Genomic DNA, 20,000 nt, shown 5'->3' with positions numbered 1-20,000 from the left:
TAAGCTAAAAAATAAACAATAAATATCAAAATCTGAAGTTCTTGACTGATATAACTGTACATCTTTCATGGACTTCCACTATATTATCAAAATAATAATAATACCTAATATTATATAATATGTTAATTGACATGAGTTAATCCTGCAATACGAACATTATTTACCGGTTTTGCTCCACATCAATACAAAATTTAATTTACTTCGAGCGACGATAAAACCTTTAACTTCGTAGGAACGCACTTGGCTTTTTTTGCAAAATAAGCATTTCTATCGCCCGTACCTAAATAAAACCGAATACCAACAGGACACACACGTCGCATGAAGTACATTTCCGTGCTATTATTAAACAGGGCAGAAATAGCAAGCTTCGAAAATATGGCAATATGACAGTATAAGTAAAATTTTGGACATACTAGTGATGAAGTTCATGAGTACACTTACAGAGCTATTTTGAAGCTTCGGAAAAATAATCAACGAGGTTCTTCACTTTTGCCTTGATCTGCAATATCTAGGGTACATTTTTTAATTCAAACTAATAACGCGTACATAATACGCATGCGCGCACAGACACTAATGATATATATATATAGTATATATATTATATATATATATATATATATATATATATATATACATATATATATGTATATATAAGGGTGTGTATGATGTATGTATGTATGTATGTATGTATGTATGTATATTTCATATAAATACACATATATAGTAGAGTAGTATGTATGTAGTATATAGTGTATGTATATATTATATATATATATATATATATATATATATATATATATATATATATATATAAATTTCAGCAGTTTGACGTTCAAAATTAAAATAAAGTTAGAACACACAGATTCACACAGGACAAACAGCAAACAGACTATGCTCAAACATCTTTCGATTGCCCGGACCTACTAAACTGAAGAAAAGACATTTGCAGACAACAGATGCGACATCTAAATCTACTTTTCCATTTGGAGATGTTCAAAGAGGTATTGTGCAAGTGTCTCTGTCATATCCTGTGAAGGCGACTTACCTTTATCCGATGATAACTTTCTGAAAATAAAGAAATTAAAAGATACTGATAAAACTGGCAAGGCACTGACAATATAATTAAGCTACTCCATCAATTATCGAATATTTGGTTTCTACATAGAAGACTATTTTTTGGAAAACAAAAAAGGACTATTTTAACTTTTTGCCGACAGAAATTATCAATAAAAGCACACATGTAACATCTAAATAAAAAAAAAACTAATTTTTATCCGAGGCTCCCAAATACTGTGAAGATTATAATTCCATACTTTTCCTTGTGCCCTGAACCCTCTGAATGACGATCCTCAAGCGGTGAAGAAATCCTTTAGAATAATAATTAATGATCTTCGAATCTACAATGTATAAAGTAAAATACTAAATAGAGTGAAAAAGTCAAAGCTGAAAAAAAAAGTTTCATAAGAAGGGCAACGATGAACGGATGTTTCTTCACGAGTCCTGTTAATAACGAAGTCTTTCTTGCTATCTTCATTTGTACCAAATGGCAAGAAGACGACAGGAACAAAAACAGAGACACATGAAGAGAGAGAGAGAGAGAGAGAGAGAGAGAGAGAGAGAGAGAGAGAGAGAGAGAATATCTTGAGGATGTGTGTCAAGTGGAGGCCCTTCTTCGACATAACTTTTATCTCAGAGTGTCTTTGTTGGCTCGTCTACAGGGAAGCACTCAACAATGTACAGTAGTCGGAGAGCCCTCTTATCCTGAAGACGAGTTGGAAGGTGAAAGGATATTAAGAAAAGAATAAAAGATGAAGAAGCACAGGGAGGAGGAGGAGGAGGATGGAGGAGGAGGAGGAGGAGGAGGAGGAGGAGGAGGAGGCGTATTCAATGTCGTGGGGTTTCTCGAGCACTGTGACCTCAGAGATCTTCAACTTCAATTTAAAGACACCCTCAAGGCTTTGGTTAATTTATGAACAGAATTCTAGATAAAGGATAATTCGTCTCTCTCAGCAGTACAAAGATAAGGGGTCTCATAAAGAATATCTGAATTCTATAAAGGTTAAAAACGATATTCACCAAATTATTCAAATAGAAAAACGTTCCTGGAGAGTAATTCACGAGACTAAATAATTAGTATCCTTATGGCTGTGACGAAGAGATATGCAATAATTATAGTGATATATACATGACTACAATGAAAGCTGTTATAATCCTTTGAGGAACATTTACGAGTCTATCACAAGAGAAATATACATGAATATGAATTTATTACAAAGACAGTATCCTACACCGCCTTATCATTTTTTTCTTTTTTTTCTCCCCCCCCCCCTTTTTTTTTTTCTTTAATCAGGTTAAACGTCCTCAGCATCGTCAGGGCGGATTGCGCAAGAGGTCAAAGCAATTCTTCACCACCTGCTGACACGGTAGGGAGGTTAAACCCTTTACTGTGCATATGGCCTGATGCACTTGGATATATCAAAGAAGGTGTGGGCATAAACGTGAGTGTTGTATTTATCGAACATTAAGTGTGTGAGTGCGTAAATGTAATTACGTGTGTGTACGCACATAGTGTATATGTACTATATATATTTATATATATACAAAATAGTATATGTATGTATACATGTACAATAAATAAATAAATAAATAAATATATATATCTATGCATATATATACATACATATATATATATATATAGTATATATATATATAATATATATATATATGCATATATGTATATATATATAAACAGTAATCATTCCTAAAATAGGAGGGTAGGGGCAGAGAAAAGCAATGCACTAGCAACAGCTATATTTACCGTTAAATTGGGGAATCAATGCTGTGCGCTATGCACAAAATTTATAAAAATAACTACAAATTTTTCCCGGGAACGTGCTAACTTCCATCTGTTATTACCACGAAAGCTGAAAAGTGCTTTAGTCTCACTTAGGTTATGCGGCATATTTCAAGCAGAGACTTTCTGAACAGTCAGTGGTATGATATGAATTTGACAGTAAATCGGTTAATTCTTTTTTAATTCATTTTCCTTAAGTTCTGTAGCTTTCGTGTTGAGAACCGCACGACAGTTAAAAGGCATGTCTGCTACCAGCTACAAAGACATAAACGGTCTTGCTTGTAATATCGTTTATACTTGGTCTTGTGTGATTTGTCAGCGTTGCGATTAGTTATCCTTGTCTTGAAGACGGTCAAGGTGTATTACCAGCTCTATCATTATTTATACCTTTCCACAACATATCTCACATTAGTTCTTTTTCCTTTGCACTTCAAATCTACATGTTCAAGATAGCTAATTTCATGCAATATGTATGTATGTATGTATGCTCTTTTATATTTATACCTATGTATATGTGTGTATATGTATGTATGTAAGTAAATTCTTCATTAAATGAAGTCTTGAATCTATAAATTAACATAGAAATACACATTTGAAAACTAAGCTACGAAGGCTGAAAACTGGCAGTCTTGGGTAGTAACTCTTGTTTATCTTGACTGCAAGTAAACTCATACACGGAATCTCCTTTTAACAAGAAAACAAAAAACGAATTTCATTAGAAAAAAAGGACCACAGTTGACCTATTACTAATTGAAGAAAACCACTTTTAAACTAAAAGGAGAAATCAATAATTGTTGTAATCAAGTAACCATCAAATCGAGTAAACCACACAAAAATAATTTTCTTCATTATGACATTCATTATAAAAATAGTTTGCTACGTTTATTCTATATCAAAAGGCACGTCAAAAGAGAGAGAGAGAGAGAGAGAGAGAGAGAGAGAGAGAGAGATTATTTCAAAGATAATATATTCAAGGTTATCCATAATAACGAAACTTCGAAAACAGATGAACATTATGCTAAAAAAACAGAAAACTTGGTTTTAATCACCATTGTACAGACAAATTTAATGACTAATTTCAAAGACAATATCAGAGGTTGTCCAAAATAGCCAACTTTCAAATATATATTAATATTATGCTCAAAAACTAGAAAATTTTATTTTAATCACCAGTTTACAAAGGCGAAAATTTATTACTAATTTCAAAGATAACACTGAAGGTTCTCAATGACAACCAATTTTCCAAAATAAATTATTATACTAAAAAAAACAAAAAACTTGGTTCATATCACCAATTGAAAAATATCAATTCAATGAATATTTTCAAAGATAATATTCTAGGTTGCCCATAATAACGAACTTTCGAAAATAAATTAATATTATACTACTTATGCTGAAAAAAAAGAGCACAAAACTAGTTCTAATCACCAGTTGAAGACAGCAACAAGGATCGTGTAGTTCTCAGAGAGATTCACTTTCACAGGATAAACTAAAGTTAGGGAGGAAAGCTGCCTCTGTGCGTGGGGAACCTGCAAACAGGATGCCATGAGTGAATCTCAATAATCCCTCACGTTCAGCACACACGTGAACGAGTCCAAAATAACAGGAGTAGTCGTGTGCAACCTATAAGGACGGAATTGGTCGATTCTGATTTCATTAACGAAAATTCCCAATTTTCGTTCTCATCAAAACACATTTCTCCCAAAAGAAGGAAATGACACTTAATCGATTAACCATCAACCTGAAGCCTTCGCTCCCGAGGGTATGACGTCATCACTGCCCGTGAGACAGAAACATAAAACACATACACAGCAGGTTCGTCAAAGCAACGGCTATTGCGGAAATTTTCATCAAAACGCCTTCCCCTGAACCCACGTAACCAGGCCTCCCATTTTGATGTGGCTCTCTCTCTCTCTCTCCTCTCTCTCTCTCTCTCTCTCTCTCACTACCGTAACTATGTGGCTTAATGCACTTCACACACCTATGTTAGCGACCCTCAATTGGTTCCAGTATACATAAAGAGGAGAAAATGACTAACATGGACAAGGCATTAAAGAACAGTCACATATTTAAGCTTAGGCAAATCTTCCAAAACAATTCCGCATTAAATCTTATACCGCTTAGGAACTGAAAAACGTAAATCATCAGGTATTCGTTAATTGACAGTAATTGAATATCATGATTCAAACCTATGAATTTAATCATAGTGTAATTGCAATTCGCAATCACTTATTCGATTACAACTATAAATGTCTCCTCTGGCATAGTTTCAGCTGTTTACATACTCGTCCACTTTAACAAGCAGAAAACAACACTCGCAATGGTAGGTTCCTTAATTACGTATTTGCTTAACTTAATCAGATCAAATAAATAACGAGTCTGGCTGATATCCGAATATGAATCCATGAAATTTTGACGGGCTGAGACCTGTCACAGAAGAGAGACACAATGTTACTTTGCCTGCCCACCTTCTGAGCGAAAAAAAAAAGAAGAAAACTTGTATGATAATAACATAAGAAAAATATGATAGAAAAAACCAGCCTGAAATACCAGAGCAATAATTTCAAAGTTAATCTAGGAAGTTTTAACAACACAACAAACAAGATGACATCGGCATTAGATATCTTTTACCCTTAAATAACGGAATCTAATGCATTCCTATGGACAGAAATTTCTGAGATATAAAGTGTGAGCTTAGTGCAGTCATAAAAAAGTTATTTGATGGTCCTGTTCATAGATAAAATATGCTGTCTCAAGCTAAAGGTGTTAAGTACTACTGTCCCTGTTTCAACTCATCTGTCACTAAACAATTTCACATTCATTGACAAATGGTCATGGCAACACTTCGGGAGGTAATCTTCAGCAGACGGAGAATGGGAGATAAACCTTTTATAAAAGACTATTACTGAGATCTACCTGAAAGAAACACAGTGGTGCGTATACAACATTCGGGAAAGAAAGGAACTTTTTAAGTTCTGACCTGGTTAGTCGTCTCTTTTTTTTACAAATTCATTTACGACATAATGACTTATCAATTAAGGGAAAAATATGAAGAAAAAGACGTCACTGAAACATGTTTGTTAGACAATGGTAGCATGGACATGATGCAGACTTCCAAGATATCGTAACAAGGCTAAGCAACGACTCGAGCCTGTATACTGTTGTTTATAATAAAAGTACTGAGCTGTCAAGTCTTTTGGCATATTTACAGTAGTTTCATACGCTTTAAAATATGCTTGCGTAATGTAAATTGACTACTAAATAAAAACAAGAATCTGAAATTAGATGAGTGCAAACTGCTGTAACGGGATTAAAACAATTGCAATTCATTTTTAGCGTCGTGGGAGGTCATTTCCGGCGCCCTACTTCCTTCTCTGGTTGTCCGCATGCGTTCACCTGTATTACTCACTGGTCATTGTTTTTGGTGAGCCCCTGTATATCTATAGTAATTCAAAAGGACATATTTATCATCAGAGTTAGTCTTTATTTATTTCTTATTTTTTTATTTATTTATTATTATTTTTTTGCATAATCCCGCGTCTTACATATGAATAGATGCTTAGGTAGGAATTCAGTCTATCTGTATATATTCGAATAATATGGAAATGAGCCAGTCACTATCCGATGACTTCAGCAGTGTTGTCATGACTAATGTTTATTGATACCATATTTCGATGATATATCAGCTGGCACCGACAAGTCACCAACACATAAAAGCTGAATGATGCAGAGTACAGAGAATATAAAAAGGAATTAATTAACATTTAATAAATATAGTTGACACTTTAATACTTTATCTTCCTCACCAACTCCATATGTTAATAACTGAATAAACCTGGTATTTTGGGACACTGCTTCAAGACAATATATTGCAGGAAGTTTATTTTCGACAAGGGCTCCACATGAATGCAATAATAATGAAACTGAATACCATATCAGCAAAGGAGCAGATACTGACTTATCTCCTACAAACTAAATTAGATCGGCATTAGGAAATATAAAAGCCAACCTTGAAGAGAGCATTATTTGAAATTCTGAGAAGCTACACGATTATATTTGCAAATACATGAACGTTTATTTCCACGACACTATATCAAACCCTTACTACCTAAAATTTACCATGACCACGAGCAAACGCACTTTATTGGCATAAAGAAGAGCAACAATGTTGGCCTACTTAAATGAAACAATATTGCAGATGTGCTTCTAGCTTTATACAAAAAAATGACACTTTTGGATTGAGAGAGAGAGAGAGAGAGAGAGAGAGAGAATAAACTTTACCCTTCACTTAATTTTTGCCTTGAATAATAATCTGTCTGACAATTCCTCTCTTACTCAAAGAGAATAACAGACAGGAGCAGGCTCCACCATGAAATAAAAATGTACAAACAGTAAATTCTATCTTGTCTTTAAAATCCCATTAGGAAAACTCATCTCGTAAGAGATTAATGTCAGATCCTATTTTGCTCCACATTAATCAACTTTCCAGATTAAGAGATGTAATCTGAAATCAGCATCGCATAAGCTTGTTTACATGACAGGTTGGGGATTATCTCATCTCGGTTTCATTTTCCACACATGTTATCCAGTCTTCATATACAAAAACTTGAAATTACGAAAGCTCATACATGCAAATGTCCACCTGCTTTAATGTCCAAAATCTTTCGCGAACTTAAAGTAACTGTAAGTTCTGCACAAAACACTACGGAACAGTAACTTCATAGCTGCCACAATTCCATGTATTAGTCTTATTTTTCTGTCACATTCATCTGTAAGAGGATCGAGTTTTTTCTATACACACTAAAATCTAATCCAGGAGAGTACCACTATAACTATCAAACGTCAACATACATTATTGAGCAGATGTAAGTTTCGTTTATCTGTTATGGGTTTAAATGATAAATTTGGGTATGAATGAAATGGGTACATATACCTGTTTACCTCTCCACATACACACCATAGATAAAATTTATTTAAGTTACATCAACTCTCTTGTCTGGATAATATATTCCCGTCTTATTTTATAATTATGATCTCTTGCTTATTCTCTTCCACTGTCCAAGTAATGAGCTCTTTCAAATCCACTTCTCTACTCCCAAACATTTGAGGAGGATTAAAATTTTCACTCGGCTGTTTCCTTTCGTTTCAAAGTGAAACAGACCATAGTTGAATATAAATTTTCTTCCTGCCATTCGGATACAATCCTTCAAAAATTCCTCTCAACAAAAAACTAAACATCTGAAATTAACACTGGATACATAATCCACAAAAATTTAGGAAAGTGATATGTCTCGGAAGAATCGTCTGACAGGCCAGGATAAATGAAGTTCTATGAATTTACAATTTTTCCAGATGTTCTGTTCGGTCATGTCCTAACAACTGTAGAATTCTCTTTTTGCTTCCCTTTCCCTAACTTGTATTTATATCTTACAACAAACTGGTCGATTACTTTTTGAGTGGATCTATCCCAAAGAGGCGTTCAATAGATAATGCAACATAAATAGTTTTCTCGGCCAATTTTCGTTCAAAATATTTTAATTTTGTGTGCGGCATCCTTATATATTCCCGTGTTATGTCATGTATTTCCATTAATTTTCGAAAGACGGCTGCACTAGAATCAGCTATCACAAGGGCGTCTGTGACTAAGTCACGATCTAAACAAAGAATTCCTTCCGGCGGAAAACGAGACAGTCGCAGATATTCACAGGTGCTGGAAGATGTGTACAGAGACCTGGCAGTCGATAAAAGCGCTGTGGATCATTGAGCAAAGTGTCTATTACCATCAGAAGCAGGACAATTAATAATGTCTGATCTCATGCGCCCTGGACGGTCGCACACCGCAAATACGCCTGCAATGGTGGAATGTGCGGAGGACCCCAGCGGGCACAAACCTATTAATACCTTAACTTGTGGTGCCGGCACCACCGACAAAGATATCAAGTTGAGCAGGGAGTTGTTTGATTGTGAATCGCCGATCACTTCGAATAACAGCGTCCGCATGTTCCAATCTTGCAGGCGTATCTGCTGGGTGCGGCCGTCCAGGGTTCCGGAGATCAGACAGAATTCGCTGTCCTGCTCCTGATGATGATAGACACCTCGCTCAATGATTCACAGAGCTTTTATCTACTGCCAGGTCTCTGTACACATTCTGCGAGCGGCAGTGAATATCTGTGACTGTCTCATTTCCGCCGAAAGGAATTCTATTATTGCACTTTCTTTAGAACGTGTCTTAGTCACAGACACCCTTTTAATAGCTGATTATAGTGTTGTTGTCTATCGGAAATTAATGAAAAATACATGATATAGCGTGGGATGTCGCACACAAAACTTTAAATTTTCGAATGAAAACTGACAGAGTAAAAATTTTGTTGCATTACTACTTATTGAAGGTCCCTTGTGTGTGTGTGTGTGTGTGTGTGTGTGTGTGTGTGTGTGTGTGTGTGTGTATAGTATATATATATATTTATAGTTGGTATGTGTGCGCTTAAGTGTGAGTTTGTAAGGAATCGGCTCAGAATATTAATAATAAACTATAAAGACCATGAAGAAAAACTACGGTACGACATGGAATTTCTTTGCACATTCATGAAATTCCATCCTAACACAGCTTTCTTTTTCAATCGTCAAGAAGCAAATGACTGGTCTTTCTGGAATTTTGTGCTGTGCAGTAATGTAAATATGTTAATGCGTTGCCTGAAGATTCTTAGCGTTCTTGTTATTTTCAATAATTTTTTACATAGCTACACTATTTCAATCCAAAACCATAAGAGGGTCCCAAATACAAATTTAACATAACATATTAAATTTCAAGTGACCAAACCAAGCCCAAATACATAAGCATCATTACAAAGAACCATATGTCAAGCTGCAAAATCCGAAGAGCCTCAGCGGTAGAATTCTCACTAATTACCATATGAACTACCCTCATTCGTTAACTTATAAAAGGTTACTAGAATTTTCATTTTAATGATTCTCGAGAATATAATAATAGACCAGCACAAATAAAGTAACTCTGGCTGTTGATGAGGAAATATATAAGAAATACAATAGGCACTTCGGTTATACAAATATTCATTGTAAAATGTTAAGAATAATAAAAATATTCCATTAAGGATACCAATAAAATCAACTGTAGATGCAACTGAGCCTACCCAAAAAACTGCAACAAGGGCAATATCATCAACAAAAGCATAATACAAGAAAGAAAAGAAACATAAAACATTATATATATATATATATATATATATATATATATATATATATATATATATATATATGTTAGTATGTACCTATAATAAATCCACCTTCTAAATACGGAACGCTGTACCAAGCCGTTATCCAGTTTGCACGATATCGCCATGAATTTCTCTTTTACAATTTACTGCAGAGGGACTACTCATGCAATGACCTGTTATACATCTGCTGATCCTGGAGATCGATTCCCGTCCAAGGTCATGCAAGGCTGCCGTCACTATTGACCCTTGAATATTTAAACAGCCTGAAGGTAACTAGAAGTGATTTATGGTACGAATTACCTTGGTGCGCTTGCAGACAATCGTTATTTCTTTTTCAAGGCGCTTCGAATACTTTTAAAGCAAGATAATCTATTAACGTATGCATGTGATGAATCTATAAGTAAAATTTGCGTCATTTGGTAGCTCCCAAGTACTAAAGAAAACAACCAATGCCCCGTTTACACCTAAGTAGCTGAATGGTGGGTGAACTCCTTATGTAAAAACATGGAGAACACTAGCTGGCTCTTACATCTTAGCAGAAGGCTCACGAGCAGAACGTGGAACCTTCTTACACAAACTGTGCTACTCACCTCTATCTCGAACGCGTCCATTCCGTCAATCGACTCCCTCCGAGGTCGTCCTCGCCTTCCTCCCAACACTTCGAAATTATGTATGCTATTTAGTCACCTATCATCCTCCATTATTTGCGCATGACCGAGCCATCTCAAAACATTTAGATTAATTCTTTAAATAACGACAACGCCTTTACCACTCTCATGTATATACAAATATCTCACCTTTCATAGAAAATTAAAGTGAGAGTATATATAAAATTTTATTTTTATAGCTTTAGTAAGTGTTTAGGAAAAAGCCACACTAAGACGATAGAAAAATATAACAACACGACGCTTATTTTTAAGGTAATAAAACATTTAAGTTTATTCTTCAGCTAGATCGGATCCTTCATTCTGCTAAGCAATTTCAGCACAAATCTTTCTAATTTTTATAAATCAAGTATCTAGAGACAAAAATAATAGTTACTGACTGCCCTACTTTGGGATAATACTGTTTGACTTTTTGTTTCCCAGTACAATTAAGCTTTCTTTGTCTAATCACGATAACCGCAAAACTACTCATAGGCTCTTTATAAAAATTAAATGATTTATGGAAAGGGAATTCCCGTTACCCGTTTATTCAAAATATGAGTATTATTCTGAGAATCTGTCCCTCGTGACCTTGACTCGAGGTGAAGCAGTATCGCCTGACCTGACGTAAGGCGGGAAGACAAGTCACCCCTTTAATAATCGTGAAACCTTTAGGTATTCGTGATGTCGTCTCATACTTCGATTCCGCTAACGAAACACCAACTACGCCGTTCTGCTTCCTTACGTAGACTAGGCTCATAATTTCGAGACACTCAGAAAAATTAAATAAATTCACGTCACCTCATCTCCTCAACAGAATAACATTGATAAGGAAATGTTGCCTGTATTTCATAAAAGTTGTCAAAAAAAACATAAATAAATGTATGCAATGAAGTTCTATATAAAAATCATAATTTCCATTACAAACTCAAAGGCTAAGAGGTATTCACAAAATACACTTCAATGAAAAACCCCTAATGCGAGAAGATAACTGGATTGAAGGTGTTGAAGGGAGAGCTGTATAAAGTTTGGAACAGTTCAAACTTAAAGGAAAATGATATTAGTTAGAAGGATAAAGTGCCTTTCCTTATTTGGAACTGACTATTATTATCAAAATTGTTTAGCCAGACCACTGAGCTGAGCAGCAGCTCTCATAGGGCTGGCCAATGGGACTGACTAAAACAGAGTACTTGTTCGATATAAACAAAGACTAACGTAGAAGTTGACTAAACGGCCATGCACTTGCAACACCAAGTTTCCACAGAAAGAAACGTAAATATATGCAAAAGAAGTACATAGAAAAGAATAAAAATAAGATATAAAGATTCATTGATGAGGGGAAGTATGTAATTGCAACAAGAACAGAGCACAGTCTACAAACAGCACTATCTTATCCTTTAAGCTAAATTGTGACTAGTAAAGACAACAGCCAACAACGGCTTCAGAACTCTAACGCGAGGAACAAACGAATTAGGTTTAAAATTGCTTAAAACAGTTGCCTGCCTCGTTGGTCTCTTAAAAAATCTTCAATGAGAACAAGTATGCAGGCAGCATTAAAGCAAACAAAAACCAAATCGGACAAGTATGGGCCCCTAACCATTGTCAAGGATATCTTAGTTGTCACTAGTTTAAATGTAGAAGGGCAACGCAAATGACTAAACGCTTCGTGTGTATTACTGGTTTTCCGAAAGCAATTATCTAGATTCAAGGATCAAACATTGACTTATTAGCAATCTCACCGAGCACTAGAAGGATAGAGATTGGTCAATAATTGTTTCAATCACCATACAGTCAATGCAGCCATGTACATATTGATCGAAATTTCCACATTAGTTTAAGATTCCTAAAATTATTGATCACCTTACAGTATCTTTAATTTCGTTCCAATCTTCTCATACCTTACATGTCAGGTATTAATTGTACTCCACTGGTGCAATTAGTACAGCTACTTAAATGTCTTTGCATATAATAAAAATAATTACCACTTTGTTTCCATGAATTTTATGAAGTCATTAGTATAATTACCCAAGTAATGTCTATAATTCAAGTTTTCTTTAACAGACAGAAAAGCAGCCGCTCTGAGATATCCACTGGATATCCCAAAAATAAAATTTCACAGGAGCATTTTAAATAACAAACTCGTAAATAATTGTTCCTAACTTTTACATAATCCCACTAGCAGGCAGACAGACAAACTGAACTCGCATCACAAAATTTCGTGGCGGAGATATAAGCACATTTCTCTTTCCCCTATTTATTCCATTCATACTCATAATATATCAGCATTCCTAACAATTTATTTCCCACACAGTAAAATCCACAACTGACAAAAAAAGACAAACAAACAAAGATTAAAAGCGAGTCAGATACAACCACTCTTACCATTCTGGCCGTATTTCCATTAAATTAAAAAAACATGCAGGTTCTGACTACAGGGACATCATTATTTATAAATTGCTTTTCAAATGAGGGATCATTCACTTTTGCCCACTAATTTTCGTTATTCACTTCCCAGTGCAATATACAAGACTAACAAACTATTACGATCCACTTCCTCCTTTAAGGGAATTATCATTTCAATCAATACCTCACCACAGACTATATATTGGAGAAGATTTCCTATTCAAAGCATATCAGATAAATAGAATTTTGCCTTACCGACGCGTCCAAACAACTAAGACTATTATACCATCAACAATTCATTTCTCGTGAAAAAGAACACGAAACTCTTCCTTGAATTACTCTTAGCAGGGAAATAATTCATCTCCATCCAAAATACAACTGACGTTTCCTCATGCACCTGTGAATTAGAGCTTCTCTCTCTCTCTCTCTCTCTCTCTCTCTCTCTCTCTCTCTCTCTCTCTCTCTATAAATCTCGTTGTGACAAGTATCGAACGCATTATTCGTACATATGAGAGATTTAGATCAACCTATTCTAACTGGAGTCAAGCAAGAGCCTTAATCCCATGTGGTGACGTAGTTAAAAGGAATATCATTGAATCTTGTTTCATCAAGTCAAATAATGGAAGTGCTCCAAATTTAAGTCTTGGTCTATTTAAACTCGATGCTTTCATAATGAAAAAAGTTGTAGATAAATGTAAGCAACAATATTAATATATTCAGTTTTATACATGTTTTTGGACTTTGTATGGCTAAGCTTAAGTTTCTCTTATCGTTAAATCTGTTTAAGTTTGTGACCGTGTGATATCCGATAGTCCTGGATTATCTCTCTGATTTTTACGCTTTTGACAATTAACCATCTGGTATTTTTTATCTTTTTGTTTTCCTGGTAACTTTCTTTCTAACTGTATTTCATTCGTTCCTTGCCGATGTCTTAATAAAGACGAAAGTCCTACTGGCTACTTTCAGAGCAAAAAGTACATATATCTTAGTTTTACCAGACCACTGAGCTGATTAACAGCTCTCCTAGGGCTGGCCCGAAGGATTAAATATTTTTACGTGGCTAGGAACCAATTGGTCACCTACAACGGGACCTACAGCTTATTGTGGGATCTGAACCACACTATTATCAAGAAATGAATTTCTATCACCAGAAATAAATTCCTCTGATTCCGCGTTGGCCGAGCCGGGATTCGAACTTCGGACCACCGAATCGGCAGCCAAGCACGAAAATCACTCGTCCAGCGAGAAACTCTCAGAGCAAGAGCCCGTGCTGGCATAAGGCCAGCTTAATCTCAAACAACGTACTGTGATTTTTTAAATATGTATGTGTGTGTGATATATAATATATATGTTACACACATATATATATATATATATATCTATATATATATATATATATATATAATATATATATATATTGCTACGTTTATTTGACCTCCTCGTCTACCCAGAATTTAGTTAAATATTTTGATTTGTAAAAAGGCAGCCATATTTCCTCCAAATATCAGCTGATTTTTTAGGCAGGAAACCAAAACACACCAGCCAGAGATAGGGAGTTCCTGTTAGAAGGGGGAAAATAGACTTGTCAGCTTTAGGGACGTATCCCAAAGGGAAGGATGTAGGCAGACTGGTACTTCTTAGGCCTATATCTTAAGCTCTTTTTCCTGTGAACCTCTGCTGGCTGTATGTTCTGTTTCCAGGATTGCCCTGCTCGTGGAGGTTAAGCTGACCCCCAACACCCAGGAGACAGACCTGCGATCTCTCTCAGTCGGCTGCAGTCGTGACCTCGGACGGATGTCCAACCCAACCAGCCTTCCCACTTAGGCCTAATGGCGTTACTGGCGCGCCCAAATCTGAGACAAAGCCGGACGCAGCATTTTCCACAAAGGTCCACTGAACAGGGCATCCAGGTACGTCTTGTGAAACAGCATATTGCCAGTTCCCTTACCACCTAGTTTTCAAAATTCAAACTTCGACTCCATTGAATATCCCTTTGTTCCCACTGCCTCATGGCCGCATGCTTTCCTTGTGCGATCGTCCCAGACAAATGAAGTCATTGCATACCTCAGTGAAACATTAAATTTCCTTTCCCCCAGTGTTAGAGAACTGAATAATCGTAACTTGTGCAAGAAGTCCTTTTTCTTTATATCTTGTCTAATCAGGAATCTTTTTCCAGATTCCCTGAGTCACGTGTCCAAGTCTCTTCGCTCGCAAGTGTTGCATTACCGCAAGGTTTCGAAACCAGCTTTTAAGTGAATTTCATTTTGAGCCAGCTATCATCCACTTGAGAGATATTATTAGTCCATGTGGGGACCAGTTGCATTTACTTAACCCTGGCTGTTAAGCAGCCTCTTGTAAATAAATAGATGTAAAGTAATTAGCTGAGTTTCTGGTGACCTTTCCCTCTAGAGTAAATGTTCACATTAAATCCTTTTTACGGTAAGTTCAAGTAATTTACTCTTTTTCCCTCAACTATTCCTGTTTACGTATTGGAGCCCCATTCAAGGCCAGGCCCATACGTAACAATATATATATATGATGGAATCGGCCTTAATAAAAGAGAGGCAGGTAATGAACATCTCAAAAGGGGCATGGATTTCAGATACGATCGACAAGGTTTTCATTCAACCAAGCTTAAGAAGATTAAAGGAAGATTATCAGCGGGGGTGACCTAAATTGGCTTGCCTGTGGATGGACCTCTTGGTATAAATACCATCTTTTCTGTAAACTTTTCTCATTCATCTACCTGAAGAGGGAGACAGCATTCTCTGAAATATAGTACTATTCTCTCTATATTTTGGTGTTTATATGGGCTCCTTTTATTATATATATATAATATAATATATATATATATATATATATATATATATATATATATATATATATATATATATATAGAATGAATTTTATCACATCACCGTATTTCATTTGTATGGTGTTTTGACGTTGCATGGAACCAGTGGTTATTCAGCAACGGGACCAACGGCTTTACATGACTTCCGAACCACGTCGAGACGTAACTTCTATCACAAAGAAATACAATCTTCTGACCTCAATGGAATGGCCGAGAATCGAACTCGCGGCCACCGAGGTGGCAGGCCAAGACCATACCGATCACGGCACTAGGGCGCTAATCACATCACCGTGATTCATGTGCAATCCTTAAGCTACAAATGTCCTTTGATATCCAATTCGCTTCTACCTCGGAAAAAAATATGTTTCATATATGTAAACCGCAGGGAATTTTTTAGTTGAAAATAATATATAAATGAAAATATATTATTTTCGAGGTAGAGCGAATTGGATATTAAAGGACATGTTAAGCTATCTTATATATATTATATATATATATATATATATATATATATATATATATATATATATATATATATATATATATATATATATATATATATTTCGAGATCAAGTTATTCATATATATATATATATATATATATACTATATATATATTATATATATATATATATATATATATATATATATATATATATGTATATGTAGAGGGGTAAGTACACGTATGCTTTGCACTAAAAAAATAATGTGTACAATAATATCCCTACAGGACGGCCTTGGCTCACGCCTTATCAGTGGTCGATGAAATCTAAAAAAAAGGTTCTCGTCAGCCCTTTAAAGCATCTTTTAAATTTGGGTACATCATCCCTCAGCACTTCGCGCGGACAGCAACAAACAAGGAAGTGTGACACTCAGACCTTAGGAATCGGGTCCACATGACATAACTCCTTACACTGACTGGCCGAGAGGAAGGTGACTCCTCAACTGCATCCAAGGCCACATATTTTTTTCTTCTTTAATCGTCGCTCAGATTGAGAGAGAGAGAGAGAGAGAGAGAGAGAGAGAGAGAGAGAGAGAAGAAATAATGGAAGAACATAGTAAAGGAAAACCAAGGGGAATAAGGAGATAAAAATGTGAAAATAGTCAGCAAAAGGGGCAATGTATATAAACAAAGGTAGGGAGAAAAGGTAAGAGGGGGAAAGAGAAGTGACAAGGAAATAAAAGCAAAATATAACATTAAGGGAAGGGAAGGGGAATGAAGAGGGTGATAAATGAGGAAGAGAATAAAATTAAAAGAAGGGGGAAGGAAGGGAAAGACTCCAGATACAGGAAAAGCGGAGAAAATAATGAAGAGGAGAGAAGGACAAAGAACCACCGACAGGAGGGGAAGGAGGAGGAGGGGGAGGAGGAAGTATCACTCTACTGAGTCTTCTTGTTGCTGATATGGAGTGGATCTGACACAAAAACCTTTGTGCTTCGAGTAGTCATGTGGTTGTTGCCGTACCACCTTGAAGGCTAATAGCCATCAACATTTGTAGCATGGCCTTCGTATGTCCGGTGAACAAACTTCATGTGGTACTTAGTGCAGTTTTGGCAGTGTACTGCACCAGCACTTCTGTCTTGTGCATCTGCCCGAGAGTATATCCATAAGTATACATGTCTGGGTATCTCTGTACCTTAATTTTAGGGTTCATTTTTTTTTTTAACTCGTATGCTTATAAGAGATTTCCCCTACCTTTCTAGCTAGGGTACTTCATTTAGCATTCACTCTTATGTAAAAAATCTCTCTCTCTCTCTCTCTCTCTCTCTCTCTCTCTCTCTCTCTCTCTCTCTCTCTCTCTAACCATGTTTGACAACGAAAGATGCACTTCGATTCCCATGCTACTTATGACATTACATTGCATCAAGTACAATGCAATCCGGCACACTGATGATGAACTACTTCAAAACCAATAAGGAAGCGCAATCACAACTAAACTATAGCATTATTCCTATACCAGGTTGCAAACAAAATGTCAAAGAACGATTTCAGATAAATTAATACACAGAAAAACGCAGAATATGCTAGAATTGATTTCTCCTACATGAATAATAAGAAACATGCTAGGAACTGGCTAAAACGATTTTGCATATATTGATAAAAAACACATAACTATACTCTTGTTTTTTTTCAGCTGTCCATCGGCCTGTGGTGTTTTTGTATGGTAACACTGAGTCCCGGGCTTTAGATAGTTACGCTATTTGTAAGTTTTAGGTAAATAAAAGGATATCTGGGTGTACATTTGTAACTGAAAAGTGTTTAAATAATTTACTGTATGCGAATTACACCGTTAATATTCGAAATAGGATGTTATTATAATCGTTGAATGTAAGTTGAATGTAACCATCTAAAGCCCGGGACGCAGTGTTACCATACAAAAACACCACAGGCGGATGGACAGATGGAAAAAAACACATAACTCGGGGCGAGTAAAACCAGTTCCGGGATATAAAGAAAATACAGACAAAGAATTTATGACATCAAATGAAGCAAAACACTCGTTGCTATAATTCCTCAGTTCAGGTAAACGATAACTATATAATGGATTAAATTAAGAACCCGGAGCACCAGTATACATCTCCAGCTCTTTAGCAAGACAGGAAAAAAAAATATGACTCCATACATTTTCTTATTATAGGATTAAATGTATTTAGATAAATGAAAAATATAAATGAATTAGAAGGAGGAAAAGGTAATTGATTCTGTGTATGAGGTGTAAGCAAATGGTAAACAGTAAGTGTAAAAAAAAATCAGAGATAAGATACAGATTAAGTCTTTAAAAGTTGCTCTGTATGATTTCTCCAACAATGCAAATTTTACTAAATTTGGATGTGGAAAGTTTTAATACGTGTGTGTTTATTTTTATGTTAAACTGATTAACTTCACTTCGAAGGAAAACCTAGTAAACTAATATTAATAACCTCTAAAATAAGGAACAAAACTAGCACGAAGAAAATTACTTCAAATTACTAAATCCATCTCCGCATGCGATAACGTTTCTTCACTAATACCCATAGATTCAAATATCAATCAATTGCTTTTTCTACACTGGGTTACCTCAATAAAGAAAAAAAAACCTACAACTCAGCAAACAAGCAAGTAGCTGAATATATTTTACCTCAGTAAAAACCTTAGCATTCAGTAGATGAGCTTCGATTTAAATAAAATAAAACCACGCGGATTTTATGTTGAGGTTTTATAACCGTATCTGCATAAGAAAAAGGTTTCGTAAACGAAGAGCAGACCAGTAGCGAAGAATTTAAGGCACTTATAATCTACAAGGACTCTGCCACTGAGCCTCATTGTGAGTCTTTTTGTAGCTGCTCGTCCAGTTTTTCAAGATTCTTAAAGCAGAGAATAATCAGTACATGTGTTAGGTAGTGTGTGTGTGAGAGAGAGAGAGAGAGAGAGAGAGAGAGAGAAGAGAGTTCTAATGGTGTCTTCATATCACATATACAAAAATTTGTAGGATGAAAAGCAACTACCTTTCGAAATATCTGTAAACTCTTAATAAACTAGGACAAAAATTCGCTGTGAATTATGTCATTGTTAATATTAATAATAATAATAATAATGATAATAATCATGTCATTGTTAATAATAATAATAATAATAATTACAGAGAGTTACAGAATTGCTTAAATAAAGTAACAGCAGGTTTATATACTTTATGGAGAGCAAGTCTTAGGGAAACCTACCCATCGTTTAGGTTGTTTTAACTAGTAAAATATTTGCAATAATTAAATAACTAGATAGATACATTTTCCCTAGTGCTATACAACTCAAAGCGGAGTAGCACTATGATAACAAAAAAATACTGCACTCTGCTCTGTGATTTGCCAATGATGCTCCTGAAACATTATATATTAATCTTTTTTTCTCCTAAACTCTTAGGTGGGGAACTTCCCCCTATCACTTTTATTATACATTCCTTTAGAATTTGTGCGTGCTAATTGTTTTGCAAATCGTAAAACTTGACGTTGAAGCGACGTGATCTCCTAAAAATCTGT

The 20,000-nt window shown here is 35.4% G+C and overlaps 1 long non-coding RNA gene across 1 annotated transcript in view; it reads right to left on the bottom strand.

Moving 5' to 3' along the window:
• The window catches only part of LOC135215603 (uncharacterized), a 585,258-nt gene that overhangs the window by 250,204 nt on the left and 315,054 nt on the right, over positions 1-20,000 (bottom strand). The window contains exon 3 of the long non-coding RNA XR_010314740.1: positions 1,046-1,065. This is a non-coding gene — a long non-coding RNA (uncharacterized LOC135215603). The remainder of the gene's footprint in view (positions 1-1,045; positions 1,066-20,000) is intronic.

The sequence above is a fragment of the Macrobrachium nipponense genome, chromosome 5 (assembly GCF_015104395.2).
Source record: "Macrobrachium nipponense isolate FS-2020 chromosome 5, ASM1510439v2, whole genome shotgun sequence".
Taxonomy (NCBI): Eukaryota; Metazoa; Arthropoda; class Malacostraca; order Decapoda; family Palaemonidae; genus Macrobrachium; species Macrobrachium nipponense.
Note: the sequence above shows the minus strand (reverse complement) of the source record. Positions and strands in the feature narration are given on the sequence as shown.